We start from the raw sequence: 22938 nt of genomic DNA on the forward strand, positions 1-22938 counted from the left end.
CTTATTGTTTTTGGTGCAATGGGATTATTTTATTAATTTCACTTTCTGCTGCTTCCTTATGAGTGTATGCAAATGCCACAGGTTTCTGTACATTAATTTTATGTCCTGCTACTTTGCTGAATTCATTTATCAGTTCTAGCAATTCTTTTGGTGGAGTTTTTTCTATATATAGTGTCATGTCATCTGCAAATAAGGAGTTTTACTTCTTCCTTTCCAATTTGGATGCCTTTTATTTCTTTTTGTTTAATTGCTGTGGCTAGGACTTCCAGTTGTGTTAAATAATAGTATTGAGAATGGATATCCTTTTCTTATTCCTGACCTTAGGAGGAAAAGCTGTCAGTTTTTCCACCATTGAGTATGATCTTAGCTGTGGGCTTTTCGTATGAGGCCTTTATTATGTTGAATTATGTTCCCTCTAGACCTACCTTGCAAAGGGTTTTTTATCATGAATGGATGTTGTACTTTGTCAAATACTTTTTCTGCACCTATTGAAATGACCATATGGTTTTATCCTTTTCCTTATTGATGTCATGGATCAGGTTGATTTTTTGTGAGTATTAAACTACCCTTGTATCCCAAGAATTAATCATGTTGAGTGACTTTTTAAAATACATTACTAGATTTGGTTTGCTAATATTTTGTTGAGGATTTTTGCATTTATATTCATGAGAGATATGCGCCTCTAGTTTTATTTTCTGTGTGTGTCTTTATCTGGGTTTGGTATCAGGGTGATACTGGCCTCATATAATGAATTTGGAAGTTTTCCTTCCTCTGGTATTTTTTGGAATAGTTTGAGAAGAATGGGTATTAACTCTTCTTTAAATGTTTAGTAGACTTTGCCTGTGAAGACATCTGATCCTGGAGTTTTGTTTTCTGGGAGTTTTTTATTTTTTATTTTTTATTTATTTTTTATTGGTGTTCAATTTACTAACACACAGAATAACACCCAGTGCCCGTCACCCATTCACTCCCACCCCCCGCCCTCCTCCCCTTCTACCACCCCTAGTTCGTTTCCCAGAGTTAGCAGTCTTTACGTTCTGTCTCCCTTTCTGATATTTCCCACACATTTCTTCTCCCTTCCCTTATATTCCCTTTCACTATTATTTAAATTCCCCAAATGAATGAGAACATATAATGTTTGTCCTTCTCCGACTGACTTACTTCACTCAGCATAATACCCTCCAGTTCCATCCACGTTGAAGCAAATGGTGGGTATTTGTCATTTCTAATAGCTGAGTAATATTCCATTGTATACATAAACCACATCTTCTTTATCCATTCATCTTTTGTTGGACACCGAGGCTCCTTCCACAGTTTGGCTATCGTGGCCATTGCTGCTATAAACATCGGGGTGCAGGTGTCCCGGCGTTTCATTGCATTTGTATCTTTGGGGTAAATCCCCAACAGTGCAATTGCTGGGTCGTAGGGCAGGTCTATTTTTAACTGTTTGAGGAACCTCCACACAGTTTTCCAGAGTGGCTGCACCAGTTCACATTCCCACCAACAGTGTAAGAGGGTTCCCTTTTCTCCGCATCCTCTCCAACATTTGTTGTTTCCTGCCTTGTTAATTTTCCCCATTCTCACTGGTGTGAGGTGGTATCTCATTGTAGTTTTGATTTGTATTTCCCTGATGGCAAGTGATGCAGAACATTTTCTCATATGCATGTTGGCCATGTCTATGTCTTCCTCTGTGAGATTTCTGTTCATGTCTTTTGCCCATTTCATGATTGGATTGTTTGTTTCTTTGGTGTTGAGTTTAATAAGTTCTTTATAGATCTTGGAAACTAGCCCTTTATCTGATATGTCATTTGCAAATATCTTCTCCCATTCTGTAGGTTGTCTTTGAGTTTTGTTGACTGTATCCTTTGCTGTGCAAAAGCTTCTTATCTTGATGAAGTCCCAATAGTTCATTTTTGCTTTTGTTTCTTTTGCCTTCGTGGATGTATCTTGCAAGAAGTTACTATGGCCGAGTTCAAAAAGGGTGTTGCCTGTATTCTTCTCTAGGATTTTGATGGAATCTTGTCTCACATTTAGATCTTTCATCCATTTTGAGTTTATCTTTGTGTATGAGTTTTTTATTTTTAATTTAAATTCCATTTGCCAACATATAGTACATCATTAGTTTCAGATGTAATGTTCAATAATTCATCAGTTGTGTATAACACCCAGTGTTCATCACATCATGTGCCCTCTTTAATGCTCATTGCCCAGTTACCCCATCCCTCCCACCCAACTCACTTCCAGCGACCCTCAGTTTGTTTCCCAGAGTTAAGGGTCTCTTATGGTTTGCCTTCCTCTCTGATTTTTCCCCACTCAGTTTCTCCTCCTTCCCTTATGGTCCTTTGCACTATTTCCTATATTCGGCATATGAGTGAAACCATCTGATAATTTCTTTCTCTGTTTGACTTATTTCACTTAACATAATACTTGTTAGTGGCATAATCTCTATGGCATAAATCATTCGGCATAAATCTCTAATTTCATCCATGTTGATGTAAATGGTAGGTATTCATTCTCTCTGATGACTGAATAATGGGAGTTGTGTTTTGTTTTGTTTGTTTTACCAATCAATTTCATTGCTGGTGATTGGTCTGTTCAAATTTTTTATTTCTTCCTGCTTTAGTTTTGGTAGGTTATATGTTTCTAAGAATTTGTTCATCTCTCCTAGGTTGTTTAATTTGCTGGCATATAGGTTTTCAAAATATTCTGTTACAGTTATTTGTATTTCTGTAATGTTGGTTGCTATTTCTCCTCTTTCTTAGTAATTTTGTTTATTTGGGTCCTCTCACTTATGTTTTTCATGAGTCTTGCTGGAGGTTTATCAATTTTCTTGTTCTTTTCAAAGATTCAGCTCCTGGTTTCACTGATCTGTTCACTGGCTTTTTTAGTTTCTATTTCATTTACTTCTGCTCTAATCTTATTATTTCCTTCCTTTTGCTGGGTTTAGGGTTTTTTTTTTTTTTTTTATTGTTCTTCTTTTTCTAGCTCCTTTAGGTGTAAGGCTTGTTTATTGAGACTTTTCTTGCTTCTTGAAATAGGTCTCTATCGCTATAAACTTCCCTCTGAGAACGACTTTCCCTGCATCCCAGAAATTTTGGACCATTGTGTTTCCATTTTCATTTGTCTGCATGATTTTTGATTTCTTGTTGGCCCATTCATTTTTTAATAGCATGTTATTTAACCTCCATGTATTTGTGCTCTTTCCAGAATTTTTCTTGTGGTTAATTTCTAGTTTCATAGTGTTATAATCAAAAAAGATGCATGGTATGACTTCGATTTTTTTTTAAATTTGTTGATACTTACTTTATGGCATAATATGTGGTCTATTCAGGAAAGTTTTCTGGGTGCACTTGAAAAAAATGTGTATTTTGTTGTTTTAGCATGGAATATTCTGAACATGTCTGTTAAATTCATGTGCTCCAGTGTGTCATTCAAAGCCACTGTTGCCTTGTTGACTTTGCAAATTTATTTTCTTACAATTCTGGAAGTCAGAAGTATCAAGTGGGTAGTCATCAGAGAGGGAGAAAAACCGTGAGAAACTCTTAACTCTAGGAAACAAACTGAGGGTTGCTGGAGGAGAGGTGGGTGGGGAAATGGGGTAACCGGGTGATGAACATTAAGGAGGGCACGTGATGTGATGAGCACTGGATGCTATACACAACTGATAAATTATTGAACACTACATCTGAAACTAAATATGTACTATATGTTGGCTAAATGGATTTAAAAAAAAAAAAAAAAAAAAAAGATGGGACACCTGGGTGACTCAGCGGTTTAGCCCCTGCCTTCAGCCCAGGACGTGATCCTGGAGACCCGGGTTGGAGTCCCTCATAGGGCTCTCTGCATGGAGCCTCACATCGGGCTCCCTGCATGGAACCTGATTCTTCCTCTGCGTGTGTATCTGCCTCTGTGTGTGTGTGTGTGTCTCTCATTAATAAATAAGTAAAAAAAAAATTTTAAAAAGAAAGAAAGAAAGAAAGAAAGAAAAGAAGAAAAGAAAAGAAAAGAAAAGAGAAAAGAAAAGAAGAAAAGAGAAAAGAAAAGAAAAAAAGCTTAAATAAAAAAAAAAGAAAAAAAGAAAAAAAAGAAGAGATACCACGTAGCCTCACTAGTCTAAAATCACAGTGCCAGCAGGTCTGTGCCCTTCATGGATAGTCTAAGGGAATCTGTTTCCTTGTCCTTCCAGCTTCTAGAGACCATGCACATTCCTTGGCTTATGGCCCTATATCTTCAAAGCCAAAAACAGTAAGTCCAGTCTTTGTCAAGTCACATCTCTATGCAGCTCCTTATTCAGCCTTCCTCTTCCTCTTTAAAGTGCCCTTGTGATTACATTGGGCCCACCTGGATAATCTAAAATAATTTCCCCATCACACATTCAACTGATTAGCAACATTAATTCCATTGACAATGTTAATTCCCCTTTGACACTGAACCTAACATATTCATAGGTTCTGGGGATCGGGACATGAATATCTTTGGGAGCCTATCATGTTATAAGATAATGAGCTACTGGCATATCTTAATGAAAGAATTTTTAAAGTTATTTACCTTCTGCATATTTTTAAATTCACATCCTTCATTTTTCATTGGAGTTGCAAAGGAAGTAATTACTTGCACTTTGTAAATCTCAATATTTATATCACTCTTAAAATTACTTAAGTGAATTTAGATGTTATGGTGATTTGGTATAGCCAATCATCCATTTAATTTTTTTCAATACATGTATAACTTTCTTCCTGAGAGTTGAAATTGTTTATCATTCCTATTTTCCTTGAAAGTATGTTTTTATTTTCTTCCTGAGATTCAGAGAATATTTATTAACGCAATATATTTTCATGCTTTAAGGTCTTCCATTGATAATCCCAACATACATGTCTATAACAAAATTATATAGACAGATAAGTGGATATGTACATATGTGTGTGTGTACCATTCCCTGGGATCACTATGCTTTATGATTTAAAATTTTTCCTCTATATTGAATTGTTAATGCTATTAATATAAATAAGCAATCAAGCTAAAATGTTATGTATTTCATAAATATTTTTAAATTAAAGAGTAAAATTTTATTGGAAATATTTTTTTGTTATGGATGAGGATGGAGAAAGAGCAAATTACAGTGTCTTGATTATCTTAAACTTTTCCAAACAATATTCCACACTTTAGGACAACCTTTCATAATACAATTCTAGGCAGTGAGAGGCAAGTGTTTATTTGGGAAAGTGGAAATGGTTCAACAGAGAAAGTCAAGGTGATCTCTAAGAATCATCCAGATGCACAGTCAAAACAGAGTGAGTCTCCTGACAGGATACAGACAATGCAGCCAATACAATTATAAATTCACTATGCATTTTTTTCTTCTCTGCTTGGAATCACACAAAATAGGATATATCAGCATTCTAATGATCGTAGGGTACAATCTTTAGTACTACAAATAGTATGTCTCCGTGGGTGAGGTCATATGTCTTATGCATCCCAACTATCAAAAATAAACAACAAATCCCCATCAACCATGCTCGAGGAAAGATTAAGTTAGTTCTCAATGACCTCTAATGAAAATGTTATGGGGAAATTATTGTCATTAGGAAAGGAGATCAAAAGGCAGGAAGGCCCCCAAAAAGTAAGAAAAAGTATCATAAAGTTGTATTTTAAAATTAATTAAAATATTTATCTTAGACTTTTCTAACATTAATTATGTTTGTCAAATTTGTTGTGATTTCTTTTCCTATTCTAAGTGAATGCTCATTTTCACAACTAATTCCATATTCACAATGATGTATGCTTTCTAGAAGGGAACCTCTAAATGAATTTTTTAACTTAAAAATACAACTTAATAAATGCTTGTCAGACCGAATTGAATGGAATTCATTCAATCAAGTGGAAGACAATTAATATTAATCAATTCCTTGTGTATGCCAGGCACCCTGTTTAGACTGTTTGGAAACAATATTTCATTCACTTCTCACAAAACAAGCAACTAAACAAAAATATGCAAAACATTATAAGCATGTATTACTATCCACATTCCACTGCCAGGGAAAGGTTAAGCATAATATTCACAGCTAGTCATTCCCACAGCTAGCAAAACAACAATGCAAGATTAGATCCCAGGATTTTGGAGAATAAGTAGAGCTACCACCAAGTCATTATTCATCTCTTCAATGGGTTAGGTCATGGTAAGGGCAACATAGAGCAAACCAGGGGCAGCTAGCTCAATATAGTGGCCGTGGCAGTGGTGAAGAAAAGTATGTACAATTCTACGTGAAATGATCAAGAAAGGCCTCATCAACAAGGCAATCCTTGAACACAGACTCAAATGATATGAGGACTTAGTTTTGCAGATGTCAGAAGAATAAGCATCGTAGGCAGAGGGGGCAGCAAATGCAAAGGTTCTGAGATGTTCTGGGAGTGTTCCATGAACAAAAAGAAGGGTGATAAAGAAGAGTTGGAGGAGGGAACACATGCAGCTCCAGCAAGGTGTGGTATGCGGCTCCCATAGCCTCTGTAAACTTCTATAAGAACCCCAGCTTCTGCTCTGAGGAGATTCCAAAGGCACAGGAGGATGCAGAGAAGCACCTTGATCAAATTCACATTCTCCAAGATGCCTATCTGCTGGGTAGAGACTAAGCTAACAGTGGGTCAAGGATGGAGGCAGGGGACCAGGTAGGAGGCACCTGCAGTAATCCAGGTGAGAGTACAGACACAACAGCAGTGGTAGTGAGAAATGGTCCAGTTGTGGATGTGTTCTATAGACAGAGCCACAGCATTTGCTAATGGCATCTGTGAAGTATAAGACAAAGAAAGAGAAGTTGGGATTATTCCAAGGGGTTTTTTTGTTTGTTTTTTGGTTGTTTTTTTTTTTTTTTTTTTTTTGACAGGGGGAGGCAGAATGACTGAACAACTGAAAGAATGAAGTTTCCATTTATTCTAAGAAGTTATTGTTCTTGATTCTTTTTTGTTGTTGTTCTTGATTCTTTATACAAATGATCTATAATCTTCATGTCAACTCAACCCTACAGGCAAGGTGGCAGAACCAAGGGCAGAAACAAGATCCTGCCCGCCCTAAAGCTCTACATGTACACTCAGTAGCAGCTCCATAACCTTGGGCAATAATAGTTTACTTTCTTAAAGGATGTGCCTGGCACAGTGCTGAATCCTCTTGCATCGATTTCCCATTTAATCCTCAAAACAACCCCACTGGGAAAGGATTATCCATCTGCATTTTGAAATGAGGAAACTGAGGCCTATGCCCTGAAGAAGCACCAGTGCCAGCTGGGCAGCACCCTTTCCCCCCAACCCTTCCAAACTTCCTAAATCTGATTACCTCAAACTTTCCTTTTTGTTACTCCATAATTGCTTCCTGCAATTATTCAATGGTATTTTTTTCTTCTTGTCTTTGCAGTACTCTCACATTTATTTAACCAATTCACTATATTAAATTCCATCTGTTAAAATAACTAGAGTGATTTCTATTTTTCTACCAAGAGAGTGATTCCATGTTTACTTCCACCAATGTGTTGTGCCTCTCCCAAGGAGCAGGTACTGTGCTAAGCACTGAAGACATACACATAAAAACGACAGAGACCCTGACCTCAGTGATGCCAAGGAGCTAGACAAACACATGCCACACTCAGTCCCTGTAAACCAGTCAAGCCGTATAACAAGTTAAAATGCAAGAACTGTCAACAAAATGTAATGGAAATACAGGGGACAGGAACTGACTCTAACAAGAAGAATCTTGCCAGCTGACAACAGGGCTCCTCCTTGAAAGAAGAATGGAATTTAATGGGAAAAAGAAGGCAAGGGTAGGTAGAGGCAAAGGCAACAGCAAGAGCCGGAAAGAGGGGGAATGCTTAGAATGACAGAGAAAAGCCAGTAGCTCAGCAAAGTGGGGACTGCACCAGGTGTGTGATGATGGAACAGTCTGAGCTTGAGGCAGGAAGGGGAAAGGGGCACTTGGACACTTGTTCTTTGAAAGTTAATCAGAAGTTATCAAAAGAATTTGGCCAGAGAGTGACATGGTCAGATCTGCCTTCCCAAAGATCATTCACTCTCACTCCCAAAGGAGGGCAGAAACTGAGCTGTGAATGAAACCCAATGATAGATAATGAAGGTTGCAGTAGGGTAGTGGAGGGGTATGTGGAAGAAGGGTGGATCTGAATAGGATGGATATGCAAAGCTGTTTTGAAGCAATCCCAATAGAAAATCAAAGTGTTATTTGTATTTTCCCTCCATCTGCCTAACAGTAGCCTTGTGCCAAATAGGTAAGCAGTTTAATCAACTTCATTTTCTTGGTCTTGCCTACTCCTCTCTACTCCCCCTAGAATGCTGGGGACATTCCTACCAGAGGCTCTTCAAAACATATCTTGTTTGGTCTCTTTTCTTAAATCATTGTTCACTTGAACATGAACTCCTTCCAGAGCTTACACCCTGTTTAGGGTATGCAATTGGCCAGTGCTTTGTTGAATTTAGAAATGACTTCTTGGGTCTTGAAGGATACAGAGATAGATGCTGAAGGAGGACACAGCACGGACTGGGGTGCAACTTGGTTCTGTCGCTTATTGGCCTCAGAAAATCACACCAGTCCTCCAAGCTTCATTTTGCTAATTCATGGAATGGGAATCCTAATATTTACCTCACAGTAAGTGATTTACTAGGATAAAGGAATGAAGTCTATAAGACATATGGAGCTCAGACCACTTGAATGCTAGGTCCCTGAGAGAGGAAACCAGTCTGTTGTTCTCACCAACTCCACATTTATTAAATAGCTATATCATTCAAATTAATACTTGCCTGTCTTGCTTTGTCTTATTTTTTGCTTACTCCTTGTGTGAATGTCACAAGGCTGAATTCCTCTCTGTAGAGTTCTCATGGAAAGCAGAAATCCTGGAGGAAACTCAGTCATGAATTCCTTACACTATGCTGGCATCACTGTGTGCATTTCCCCAAGGCTTTTCACTTATAGGAGTGGACTAACCCTTCTGGGAAGCCAAGGGATGGTTATGCCCACACAACAGGAGAGGAAACTAAGATCCAGGAGGGAAAGTGATTCAAGGACTTTCATGAGACTAGAATAATAAAGCTGCAACTGGAGTCAGATGTGTCCAACTATGTAGCCCCACATCTCCTGAGCCATCAAGTGGCAGTAAGATAGCCAGGATTCTCTGTTGGAGATGTGCTTCAAGCTAACAGAGGACAAGAGGGAAGAGTATGAAGCCCCTCCCCAATCCCAAGGTGAGTGGTTATTCCCATTTGGGACCTATATCTCAAGGCCTCCCTGATTGCAGACTTCCTATATCCTTGAAGTACTGCCTGGGCCACAGCAGATGCCACCACCTTATTTGCAGTTCTTTATTTCCTTTCTTTTTTCTCCCTAATGCACATTGCCTTCTTCACTGTCCTCATCATCCTTACACATCTGCTCATTTCATTTATAAAGGTACCTGCCAACCTGAGGTGCCTCTCCCTTTCTTCCTTTTGGTCCTTAAGCCCCATCCTTCCACATGCCTGTATTAACTGGAGGGGGAAATTAATAAACCTGCCCACATTATTAACGTCACACAGGAATTAAAATTTAACATCTTTCCCTTTTGCCTATGATGAAATACTTTAATTATACTGAAACAAGGTGAGTGCTGAAGGCAAAGCTGTACTGATAGAAACCAGAGTAAAAGCACCCTTTTCCCAAGCTCAACATAGTAGGAGACAGCTTTTGGTGGAGCAAAAGTATGTGGGATTGGAAGACAGGCAGACCCTGGTTCCAATGCCAGTATTTCCATTTCTTCCTAACTCTGTGATCTTGAACTTTGCTGCTCCTGTGATACTAAATTATACTTTTTCTTTTCCTTAGGGACAAGAAAAATCATGTAACTAATTGCATTTTACTCTATGCCCTGGCTACCAGGAAGCTCATAGACTTGTCTAGAACTCAATTTAAATAACAATATAGGACCCAATGATATCTATGTTAATGCTAATTTACCTTTTGGTTTTCATCTTCTCCCCTACCATATTTTCCATGATTCTGGTTTTTATGCTTATATTCATAATTTCCCCTCTTATTAAATAAGCATATAAATGTGTTTTATTCAATCTTTGCAAATCAAGCAGAGTATAAATAAATAAAAATCTCTCTACACTTTAATTTTCAAACCTATAAAAGTGGTTATAAGCACCTACTACATAGCATTGTTATGAAGACAGAATGAAATAAAGTTTTTAGCATAGCCTTGAACATGGAAGATGCCTATTAAATATTAGTGCTCTCCTTCCCTTGAGAAGGCAAAAAGTTGGCTGATGTATGTGGCCCATTTAAAACATTTTCAATAAGATGTGACAGATCTGAGGCATGGGAACATGTAGCCAAGTTTAAAAAATCTCACAGATGCATGAGCATCCCCCAACCTGTCCCAAAGCTGGGTGTGACAATTCCACTCTTCTACTTTCAAGACTGTCGAAGGCTACACTGCAAAGTCATAAAGCTTTACGTGATGTTAATGTATAACAGGCCACGATCTTGGGCAAGTTCTTAATCTCTCTTAAGTCTCTGTTTACTTGCATTAAAAATAATAATACTACCTCTCTGTTTAGTTCTACTGAAGATTATGTAAAATGAAAAACATGGTTTGCTTAGATCATGCTAAGTGGTCAATTAAGGTTAGCTATTAACTTTAAACTCAATAATTAGTACTATTGTTATTGCCAGTATTTTACATTACCCTACCTCCTCTAATCTTCCCAATTTAGAAAGGAAGGCATTATTTTCTACATCTTGCAGCTAAGAAAATTGAGGCTCAGAAACGTTGCATGACTTCCACAATTTAAAAGTTGTTGGAGTGGGCCGCCTGTGTGGCTCAGTTGTTGAGTGTCTGCCCTTGGCTCAAGTCGTGATCTCAGGGTCCTGGGATAGAGCCCTACGTCGGGCTCTGTGCTCAGTGAGGAGTCTGCTTGAAATTCTCTGTCTCCCTCTTCCACTGCCATCCCCACTCACACATGCAGTCTCTGTTAAATAGTAAATAAATCTCTTTTTTGAAAAAGCAGATGAAGGTTCATGTTTTTTAAAAACATTAAAACAAAAGGTGATAGAGATTAATAGAGAAATTTTGCATAAAAATTTAGAGTCACCTAAAGTTATAGGACAAACTTGGGAAATAACTTCAGGTCCAGTGCACACCAATTTAGAATTTCACACATATTGGTCTAATACAGAATGCCCATTGCCTAGCGTAACACCAATTCTTTATTAAGGAATAAATGATATACAAAAACTGTACATATTTAGTGTGTACAATTCAATGAGTTCAAATATATGCAGACACTCATGATACTATCACCAATATCAAGGTAATAAACATATCCAACCTCCCATATCCTAATGTCCCTTTAGTGTTGTTGTTGTTGTTGTTGTTGTTGTTGTTGTTTATGTGTCTGTGTTTTGTTTTCTTGGGGTGAGAGTACTAAACATGAGATCTACTCTCAACAAATTTTAACATACACAAGATGGCCTTGTTAACTATAAACACTACATTGTACAGCAGACCTCTGGACCTTGTCCATCCAGCAGAACTGAAACTTTATACTCATTGAATAACAACCTCTCCATCTTTCCCTTGCCTCAGGCTATAGCAACCACTATTACATTCTCTGCTTCCATGAATTTGACTGGTATAGCTACCTCCTATAAGTAAAATTATGCAGTATTTGTCTTCCTGTGGTTGGCTTATTACATGTAGCATAATGTCTTCCAGGTTCATCCATATCATCCCAAAAGGCAGGATTTCCTTCTACCTTAAAGCTGAATAATATCCCATTGTATGTAGACACCATATTTCTTTTATCTACCCATCTGTCAGGGACACTTGGGTTGTTTTCATATCTTGATTATTATGAATAATGCTGCAATGAACATGGGAGTACAGATATAAATGAAAACTTCAATGCAGAAGTAAAAACAATGCAAATGTGGAGTCACACTTGGGAGACACACTAACTCATTTTAGGTTAAGAAGAAAATTACATTCACATCAGCTTACTCCTGCCTAGAGCTATCTGTTTTTCTCTGAAAAGAAAAGCACTGAGTACCACTGAAATTGCTTCACCTTGTTTGGAGTCAAAATAGATCTGGGCTCAAGTCCCAGGTTTTAGCATTGTTAACATATTAAATCTTTGTTATCTTAATGAATACATACCACTTAAGCTTAAAAAGAGATAAGCAACCCAACTGCTCCAGTCCTTGAGTGTAGGCTGCATGGAATTATAAATCAATTTTTTAAAAAAGTACTCATCAAAGAATCAAAGATCTTCGCTTGTTCATGCCAAGATAAGTTTCAAGGCAGGTGCAGTAGGATTCGTGTTATTTATAGAGAGAGAATTATAACTGGGATGAAAATGTCCTTTCCAACCAAGAAGAGACTAGGACATTTTCTTTCCATATTATTCAGTCATGTCATCCATATCTATCAGCCCACCACATTTTTCTCTCTTAAGAAACCTTCAACTTATTCCATGCAAAATGGGTTCTAATATGAGCTGCCTTGTCATATCAGGTAGATATCATAAGTATTATATAAACTTCTATTTCTGCAAATTTTCATAGGGATTCTCATGTTACCTACTACTTGGAGATTTAGAAGATTTGCATTGCTTTCATTCACCCTCAAAACTCAGCATGATTTGTTCAAAATTTTACTAGTCAGCATTGAAATAAAAAAATGGTACATCATGCACAATGATAAACTACCCCATGTGGTTTGGATAAATTAAATACTTTAAGCTTTCAGTCTCCCTAATGATTTGGAAATGAAACAGCTGTGATTTATGACTCTAGCTGATAGGCTAGATCTGAAGTTTACACTTTGAAAAATGCCGTATTTAAATCCCCCTATAAATAAAAAATCATATTGCTCTAAAAATCTAGCCTAAGATATGCATGTAATAAATTAGAGATCCTCATGTTGGGTGGGGACTCATCCAGCATCTCATCCTGGACTCATCCAACATCATCTCCAGGACTGATGGCTTTCTTCTTTGAAAAAATTGCACTGTGTGAGCCAGACTGCATCTGGTAACACGGAATCAACAGTTGTTGTTCCTTTCTGTCCATTTATTTGACCATCTTAATGACTGCTGTCAGAGCCAACCTATATCAGGTTAGTTGTAAGGGTGACCTTATTGGTTTTTAAGTCCAGATCAACTATTATGAATCAGGTGGTCTCCAAAGTCTAATACAAACATCATCCTGGTTTCTTTGTGCCTTTTTGTTTGTTTGCTTAAATGACATGTCTGCTCTTGGATTCTGCATTGAGGCAGCTTACAGAAGCTAAGAAAAAAAGAAGAAAAGGGGGGAAAGCACTTGGAGGGGAGTCCATTGACCTCGGGTCCAGTATGGCCTCTATCTCTCCCTTCCTTGTGATTTGGTGTTAATTCCTCGCCCACTCTGAGATCTTTATATTGAAAGGATGGTATATTTCATGCCTAAATCCACTTCTTTCACTGACAATTATAGCATAACACTTGGACTGGAGCAAAGGTAACTTCAAATTCTTTGACAAGCTGCTTATTCTTTCTGCCTCCCAATTTCCCCAACTATAGAACAGAAATAATTGTTCTTACCACACAGAATTTGCAGGAAGACTAGAGGAGAAAACATATGCACACAAAGTACCACAATTCTTGGCACATAGTTAACCAATGTTCAAAAGTACTCATCATTATTTTTATAATAATCATTACCAATATTTTCATTATACTGCCATCAATCACCTGCCATTAAGGACAGGAGGAGGTGGGGAATGAACAAGCTTCAGGGAGGACGCAACACCAAAGCAAGAGCCATCTCTCATGTTTGTTTCAGAGGCCTAACACCAAAGCCAGCTTGTGGTAAATGGAATAAAAAAGTATACTGAGTCTTCATGACCCATGGGACTTGCCAGAGGTTGCCTAAGGCCTCACAGACCTGGACCTGAATTCCAACTCTGCCACTTACTAGGTCTTGGAACTGGGTAAGTCATTAAACATTTTGAGCTCAGTTTTCAAAGCCATGGGGTGAGTGGTAATACCTACCTTATACGGTAGTCATGAGCATAAGTAAAACTGTGGCTGGAAAGCACTTCACATCCTACCCAGCCCATAGTAAGTGTTCAAAGAATCAAAGTTGCTACTGTTACTCTGATGATTACCATTATGGCTTTTCTGGCACTGTTTCCTGGCCCCACTAAACCCAAAGCCATTCCCTCCCTGTGTCTTCAGATTTCCTCTGGAGTCCCATCCCTTCTATTCAACAGGCCCACTTGACAGGCCCTTGTTCACTAGCTCGCCTTCTGTTTTTCTCTGCTTCACTTTTACAGAAATCCTCAGCTTGCTGAGAAGGGCGCTTGTCTCATTCATGATTCATGAGGCATGGAGTATACAGATGGCATTATATAAATGTTTAATAATCACCATATGGTTTCCCCAGAAATTCTGTCACTCATTGATGAATCCAGACTGAAGGCTCCTTGTTTGTGAAATAGAAGGCAGACCTCCATTCTCCGCTCCCTTCCCCTGCTGTGGGTGCACCATGAAACAGGGAAATGGTACACACCAGCCTGGGAGGTATTAGGAGAATGCCAGATTTAGGATTATGAACAAATGAAGCCCCCCCCCCATACTGGCTATTACCCTTCTGTGTCAAAGATAGCTTGGTTGCTCCTGTCATATACTGATGCCTGTCTTAATTATTCCATTACAGGTCAGTGTTTTAAGTTGGCGAGGTATCCATGAGGTTTTCAACTGGGTCCACTTCTACCATGATCTCCTTTCTCCTGGCCGTTTCTTTAAAGGGCCTTGTGATAGCCCTTTATTTGTGAGGCTCTGCACTTGCGGATGGAGTCGCATATGGAATGAGGGAAACGGCACATTTGACAAATGGGAATCATGATTGTCTGGCCTCCTGACAGGTGTTGATGTGTTCTCCTGACCTGTAAATGTTGCAGCTGACTGATTACAGTAATTGATTGAGAAAACATTTGTCAATAGCTTTCTAATGAAGGAGAGAGGTGAGGAGGAAAGATTGCTGGAGCTCCTAGGAGCTGGATTTCACTTAACAGAAGGAGCACTGAACCATGTTCTAATCACTGAATTCCATATCCCCATCTATAAAATGGAAATTCCATTCATCTGGTCAACATTTGTGGAGTACCTACTATGTGCTAGATAAGAGGTCAAAAGCTGGTGATTTATAAGTAGAATATGATCCTCATACTTGGTCTGTGTCCTGCTTAGTTGATCTGCACCATCCTTTTGTTACAGTTGGAAGCAGATGGCCGATATGTAAAATCAGGATATTTCACATTAAAAATATAAGTTTCTGGAATCCCTTGGAAAAACCATTATTTGGCAGCACTGGGCCTGTATGTCTGCAAGGCAACATTTGTCTCAACTTAGGTAGCCACTGCCTCTTGGAAATGGGCTATATGCCCTAAGTTTGTCCATGTTCCTACCACTCCATGATTATATCTATTAGTGTTAGCAGTCTGGGTCCTCGTAGGATTCCCAGTTTGAGATCCTTGGTTTAGATTCTGAAGATACAAAAGTGAAAAAAAAAATGATTCTGGTCCCTGGCCTTAAATTACTTACAGCAGTAAGTAATTTACTTACTACAGTAAATACTAAATTTCTAGCAAAGAGGAAAATTAGGCATTCTGGTTTAGTAAAGATTCTACACAGTAAAGCCATCCCATATCTGTCATGATGGCTACCATATGTAAGAAGCCATTTTCAAAATCTTTGCAATACCATCTCCTGTGGTGCCTGGGGTTGTAGTTGCAGGTCTACATATGAAAGCAGCATGCATGGGCATGGTTTACAATTGTGTCACCAGACTGCCAGTGGCCTCAAGTGGGTCATTCACTTCCCTAGGAATCCTATTCTTCTAGATGCAACAGTGTAAGGGACTGGAAAGTGTGCCATAAACTCTAATGCTCTATACTGGGAGCAGTAAACTATGACAACCTGTTTTTGTACATAAAGTTTATAGCCTCATGCATTCTTTTATGTATTGTCTATGGTTGTTTTCACATTATGACAGCAGAGCTGAGTGGCTAGAACAGAGATCATGTAGTCTATAAGGCCTAAAATATTTATGAGCTACCCCTTAAGAAAAAATTTTGCAAACCTCTGCTCTCTATAGAAATTAGCTATAATAATAATAATAATAATAATAATGATAATAATACACATTATTATTGAACATGATTTCCTCTGTCTTGAGAAAGGCTTTCAGTATTTGCAAAGCCTATGAGTCATTAGTATGACCCTCACTTTTCAACAGATTCCTTGTGTGCTGAGATGCATTACTAAGCTTTCTGCATGGTGGAGCTGCTTTATCTTTCATTGGAGGAAACTTCTCTACAATTGGGCTATGGAGTGTGTAAGGCCTTGAACAAAGCTTGTCCCATCCCCATCTCTTCCCGGAATGACTTACTCCTTAGGCCACCAGAGTCAGAGACATTTGATAGAGTTAAGAACTATAACTTGTTTGAAACTCTCCTACAAAATTGCACCAAGAGATGGGTTGCAAAAAAATGAGAGGCAATGTTGCACCATGGTTAACCCTAGCAGATGACTACTGAGTTTCAATCATTTTTCCATGACTTACTAGTTGCATGACATTGAGCAAGTACTTAACTTTGTTGTGCCTCATTATCTTCATCTGTAAAATGGGAAGAATGTAAGACTCATCTCACAGAGTTTTGTGAAGATTTCATGGGGATAGTAATCACAAGACAGGGAATAGAGTTTGTAGTATAGATGCGTATGTGCATGTGAGTCTATCAGGTCTGGTGTGATGCCATCAGTGCCCTAACTTCAGAATATAAACTCCAGGGCAGTGTTTTAAAAGTATGATCATAAGGACATCTGGTTCAGAAATGTGTGGGCTTCATTATTAATGCAGATTCCAAGGCCTCACCCCAGACTTCCTAAAACAGCATTTGATGTTGAGGGAAAAGTGTCAGACTCTTTGCTGTAACAAGATCCCCAGATGATTTTGATGAACCCCCAAATTTAAGAATTGCTACTCTAGGGATAGCAGCCTCCTCTTTCTGCACATTATGGCACACACAAATTCTGAAAAAGGCAGTGAATCTGTGTCCAACACAATGCGTGACAGGCCAGATAAGAGCCAGTGGCATGAATTATGAATCTCCTCTTGTCAGAGAAAACCCTTCAGGCAAAAAAGACCTGCTCTGGCTTTTAATGGAGTTGAGATAAACTGGGTAACCCAAAGAGTTCCTCCTCTGGACAGCTGCCTCATGAGACAGCTCTCAGAATCACTTCCTGCTCCAATGCCCAAACCCACACTTCAGCTAATTTAGTCCAGATGGATTCCCACCCACTGTTCATTACACATGGGCGTTTTAGTGGGTTCCCAGTGCAGCTTTAGTTCCTCTCTTACGGGTCCTCTTTTAATGGATGAGGACACATGTGTAATGAGAACACTGAACATGCAGAACTCATAGGGTTTAGTCATAAAATTGGTTTTTGGGGTTTTTTTTCTTTTTTTGTCCCCAACTGCCCTCTTAAGCTCACTCAGTGAGGCTAATAAGTCTTCCCCTGCCACTGAGGGAAAATTCAGGTCATCCCATGGTTATAAATCTCAAATGGACAGTCTTCATTCAGAAATTTTAAAATGCAGTCCAATACATTAATCAAAATTTTTATCTATATTCAAGAATAAGACTCCTCTTCCACCTGGCCCACCCCAACAGCCAGAACCTATGGTAGTCAGGTAACCTGCCTTGGAGAAGGATCACTTCTTGCTTTCTTGTTTGCCAGCTGCAGTTATTTCTGATCCTTGCTCCCTTTCAGATGAGGGTGGAAGACGGAAGAAAGAGAGGTAAGAGGAGTCAAAAGGTCCTTACTTAGTACTATTGTAAAATAGCTCTGCTGTCTCTGGGCCCAACAGACAAATCCTATGAATTCTATACTTTTCACAAGGCCAGTTCCAAAATGAGCTAGATGCCCTAGCGGAGATCATCAACTGCACCCTCAGTTCTATGGGACCTAGATTCATTCGAGCACATGGACAGTGCTCCTCCCATTCCATGAACTTATGCTGAGGTAGCCCTGTGGGTAGGTAGCAAAGTGCTTGAAGCCAGCTTTCTCCCATGTGCCCATTTCTTTTTTTTTTTAATTTTTAATTGTTTTTTGTTTTTTTAATTGGTGTTCAATTTGCCAACATATAGAATAACACCCAGTGCTCATCCCATCAAGTGCCTCCCTCAGTGCCTGTCACCCAGTCACCCCCACCCCCCGCCCACCTCCCTTTCTACCACCCCTTATTTGTTTCCCAGAGTTAGGAGTCTCTCATGTTCTGTCTCCCTTTCTGATATTTCCCACTCATTTTTTCTCCTTTCCTCTTTATTCCTTTTCACTATTTTTTATATTCCCCAAACTAATGAGACCATATAAAGTTTGTCCTTCTCTGATTGACTTACTTCACTCAGCATAATACCCTCCAGTTCCATCCACTTCAAAGCAAATGGTGGGTATTTGTCGTTTCTAATGTCTGAGTAATAGTCCTTTGTATACATAGACCACAGCTTCTTTATCCATTCGTCTTTCGATGGACACCAAGGCTCCTTCCACACTTTGGCTATTGTGGACATTGCTGCTAGAAACATCGGGGTAAAGACTGCTAACTCTGGGAAACGAACTAGGGGTGGTAGAAGGGGAGGAGGGTGGGGGGTGGGAGTGAATGGGTGACGGGCACTGGGGGTTATTCTGTATGTTAGTAAATTGAACACCAATAAAAAATAAATTAAAAAAAAAAAGAAAGAAACATCGGGGTGCAGGTATCCCAGCATTTCACTGCATCTGTATCTTTGGGGTAAATCCCCAGCAGTGCAATTGCTTGGTCATAGGGCAGGTCTATTTTTTTTTTTTAAATTTTTATTTATTTATGATAGTCACACACAGAGAGAGAGAGAGAGAGAGAGAGAGAGGCAGAGACACAGGCAGAGGGAGAAGCAGGCTCCATGCACCGGGAACCCGATGTGGGATTCGATCCCGGATCTCCAGGATCGCGCCCTGGGCCAAAGGCAGGCGCCAAACCGCTGCGCCACCCAGGGATCCCTATTTTTAACTCTTTGAGGAACCTCCACACAGTTTTCCAGAGTGGCTGCACCAGTTCACATTCCCACCAACAGTGCAAGAGTGTTCCCCTTTCTCCACATCTTCTCCAACATTTCTTGTTTCCTGCCTTGTTAATGTTCCCCATTCTCACTGGGGTGAGGTGGTATCTCATTGTGGTTTTGATTTGTATTTCCCTGATGGCAAGTGACACAGAGCATTTTCTCATGTGCTTGTTGGCATCTTTTGCCCCTCTCAAATTGGCTCTGTGCAAGGAAGTGGAGTCCCTTCTCCTTCATGCTGGAGTCCTATGGAGGGAGTCAGTCATCAGTCCACAGCTCCTAGATACACACATCAAATTCCCTGAATGGTCTCAGGGAAGCCCCATCGCCCTTGGCTTGAAGTGAGGAACACACTCCCGCCACCTTGGAGAGGAACTCACAGCCTTTCAATGAATCTCTGGAAAAATCTCCCTCATATAGTCCCCTCTCCATTTGCTCCTGGTCATTCTAAATTCCACTAAGGAGAGAGGAGCTTTTCAAGAAAATTGGTTCTCAAATATCCTCTTTGAAATTCCTCTGTGTCGATGTTTGATATCAGCTAAATCTTAAGCTCATCAGTCTAAACTTCCAAGTCTTCAGCTGTGTCCAATGTCATCATGTTATTTTTAAGATGATTTCTGAGAGAAGCATTTCCCAGAATAAAGCATGTAAAGTCTAAAAATCACTCTTTTAGACAAATATCAGTTCATACCAAGTACTGCAACTAGCTCAGAGTCCAAGCATGGGCTCAATTTCAGCAAAATTCTAGAGAAATGCCAACACCTGCAGACAACCAAGTCACTCTGTTATTTCCAGAAGGCCAGCCCCACAGCATGTGAGATGATGCTCTGTCACCTCTAGCGTGTCATTTACCATCCTGCAGTGACTGCTTACTGCCATTTCCCTGTTAGACTAAGGATTTCTGAGAACACACCTGTATCTTATTCATCTATCTCTACATCTCCAAATACTAGCAAAGATTCATCACTCGGAAGGCACCATATAAAGATTAATTGAATGGAATACAAATATTTTTTCCCTTTCCAATCCCACCTCTGACCAGTCCTTTCAGCCACATTGAGGGAGAAATGACTGATACCTGATAGCAGCTTAACACAGTCTATTTTTCTAGGCATATCTATGAATATATGAAGGCATTAAAGAAAAAGTATAGAGTTGATACTGAAACTTGAGGAGTTAGCTTTTCTTTTCCTCTAAAGTCACACCATGTGGTATACCATCAAAGGAGAATCCCCTACCTCTGTTACATTTTATTGCACATGTGGACCAGGTACATCCAGGTACACCCCTAGAATACAATATAAATTACATGACCTGGCCAGAGATCCTTCTGAGGCACAGATTTCTTGTTGCTGGTTATTTTTTCTTATTTTCTAAGAGTGCCTCCTTTGTGCTACTTCAAATAGGTTGTTGGGCTTTCGAGGAAGCAAGTCAAAGCAAGTGGGATAAGGGAAGGCTCTTCCTATGAAAGTCAACCACAGACTGGAGAGATTTTTAAGAAGCCCCAGAAAGTAGCATCTACACCCGTGAATGCAGCTTCTCTTCTCCTGAGAATGAAATTACTTTATTGCACTATTCACCGAGTCCTCCACTTGATCTGTGCTCTTACAGCATTTTGCTCATCCCTCAAGCAAAGCATTTATCATGCTCTGTTATGGATAATTCACGAATGTCTGTCCCCTCAAGACTCAGAGCTCCTTTGGGGAAGGAACTTTATCTTATTTATCTCAGAAAGCTGAGTACTTAAAACACATAGTTTTTGTTAAATGGGTAGATGTTAATATTTGTTACATGGATGAAACGATGAATGGATGGAAGGATGGATGAATGGGTGGCTGGACAGATGGATTTATTTCTTGCATATTTACAGTGTGGAAATTAGAATCACATAGTGTCTCTGTCTGCGCTCAAAGCCAGGTAGTGATCATGAAGGATCTGGAAATAATGCTGTTCTCCGCCAACAGCTGCAACAATATCTCACAATGGCATAATATTTTGAAATGTGTATGTGTTCAGATGAGTAATTTTTATATTGAATCCCTTTTAAGATTAGGACGCAGACTATATATGAGAATATCTATATGATAAAGTGTTTTTTTAACTTTTTGACAAACGAAATTAAATTTTTAATTTAAAAATTGTATTTAATTGAACTGACTGAATAGATTCTTAGATTGAGTATCTACTTTTGTTTTTGTTTTTGCTGCCAATCATCCAGTTGTCCTTCAGATAACCGTACTTTGATTGTTCTCAAAGAAACCATGCCCCCATCAGTCTTGTATGACTTAGGTGAAGTACTACATCAATTGAGCCAATCACAATGTTTCCTTTTCCTGGTCCTATACAGAAAGATTCAAGTTTGGATATCTGATGCAATCAGAGCCAATGAGTTATCACCAGATTTTTGCTTAAACTTCTAGGAGACTCTAGTTCATCTGGTTTAACTTGAACCTGAAAGAATATAAAGTCTGGTTACTCAGCAGCCATCTGGCTATGATAAGGAGGCAATATTTGTCTAAGAATGATTTTAACTTGGAGAACCATGTAAGAAAGAGAATGACCAGATCATGATTTTTTGAGTCTTTGAATAAAACTGTATTATAAATCAACTCTACTTCCAGACTATATACACGATTTTTTCAAGTATAGAAAAAGTCATCTGCCCACTTCGTTTAAGGGGGGAAAATGTGTGTATATTCATATATAAATGATTCGCTGGTCCTAATGGCTTCATTGATCTTATCAGAAAATGGATCATAGTAGGCTCAGATTTTTATAACCCCAGTTACATATATGGATAAGACTATAATATTTTGAGAAGGCTGTGCATAGACTCATCTTCCACAAACAATAATGTGCACCTACTCATCCAAGCATTGTACCATACCCCTGAGAGACAAATACCATATCTGTTTTCTCAAGGAGCTCACATGTTTAATAAAGGTTAGATTTATAAACAACTAACTATGATACATGTGAATAAACTATTCGGGAAAAATAGTGTGGTAAGAGCTTAAGTGAAGAAGGGATTGCTTCTGATGTGCAAATATTCTTCCTAATTTATAGTTATAAAATGTGTCAGGACGGTAAGTGAGTAAATGGATAAAAAGGCGGGTTTTTTCCTATGCTGACTATATACTAGAATCACTTGGGGGCTTTTAAATAAATCTGATGCTGAGACCCCCCACTCCTATTAAAATAGACTCTCTGGGAGGCAGGTCCCAGAATTGGTATGTTTTAGAAGATCCAGAAATAATTTTGGTGTGCAATGAGGGTTACCAATCACTTCTCCATAGGAGTGATGCTTAGTCCTCCTGTATATCCAAATCACCTTGGAGGGCTTATAAAAAGTACAAATGCTGGGGTTCTACCCTCAGACATTCCAATTCAATTGGTCTAGGGTGAGATTCATGTGTCAGTAAATTTAAAAGCTTTCTTTTGATTCCAATGTGCACCCAAGGTTGAAAACCATTGCTCTATAGGGAAATCACCATTTTGGAGGTGGCTACTAAGTACTAAGCATCATGCTAGGTATACACATATATATCTGATTTCCTTTGGTCTTCAGAAAAATCTTTAAGTCTTTCAAAATAAATCAGAGCCCCATTTTACAGATAAGGAAATAAACATTCTGAAAAACAAAATAACTTGCCAATGTGACCTAGATAATAAGTGATGGAGCTGGAATTCAAACCCATTTTTGTCTGACTCCAAAGTCCAGATTTCTTTTTACCACAGTATTCATGTATTCATTGATTCATTTATT

The 22938-nt window shown here is 38.9% G+C and overlaps 1 long non-coding RNA gene across 1 annotated transcript in view; it reads left to right on the forward strand.

Annotated features, from left to right (window-relative positions):
* The window catches only part of LOC144282879 (uncharacterized), a 38326-nt gene extending 22769 nt beyond the window's left edge, over window positions 1-15557 (forward strand). Inside the window, exons 2-3 of the long non-coding RNA XR_013351290.1 lie at window positions 13853-14000; window positions 14729-15557. This is a non-coding gene — a long non-coding RNA (uncharacterized LOC144282879). The remainder of the gene's footprint in view (window positions 1-13852; window positions 14001-14728) is intronic.
* Window positions 15558-22938: the final 7381 nt, after the last annotated feature.

This window comes from Canis aureus, chromosome 14, assembly GCF_053574225.1.
Source record: "Canis aureus isolate CA01 chromosome 14, VMU_Caureus_v.1.0, whole genome shotgun sequence".
Taxonomy (NCBI): domain Eukaryota; kingdom Metazoa; phylum Chordata; class Mammalia; order Carnivora; family Canidae; genus Canis; species Canis aureus.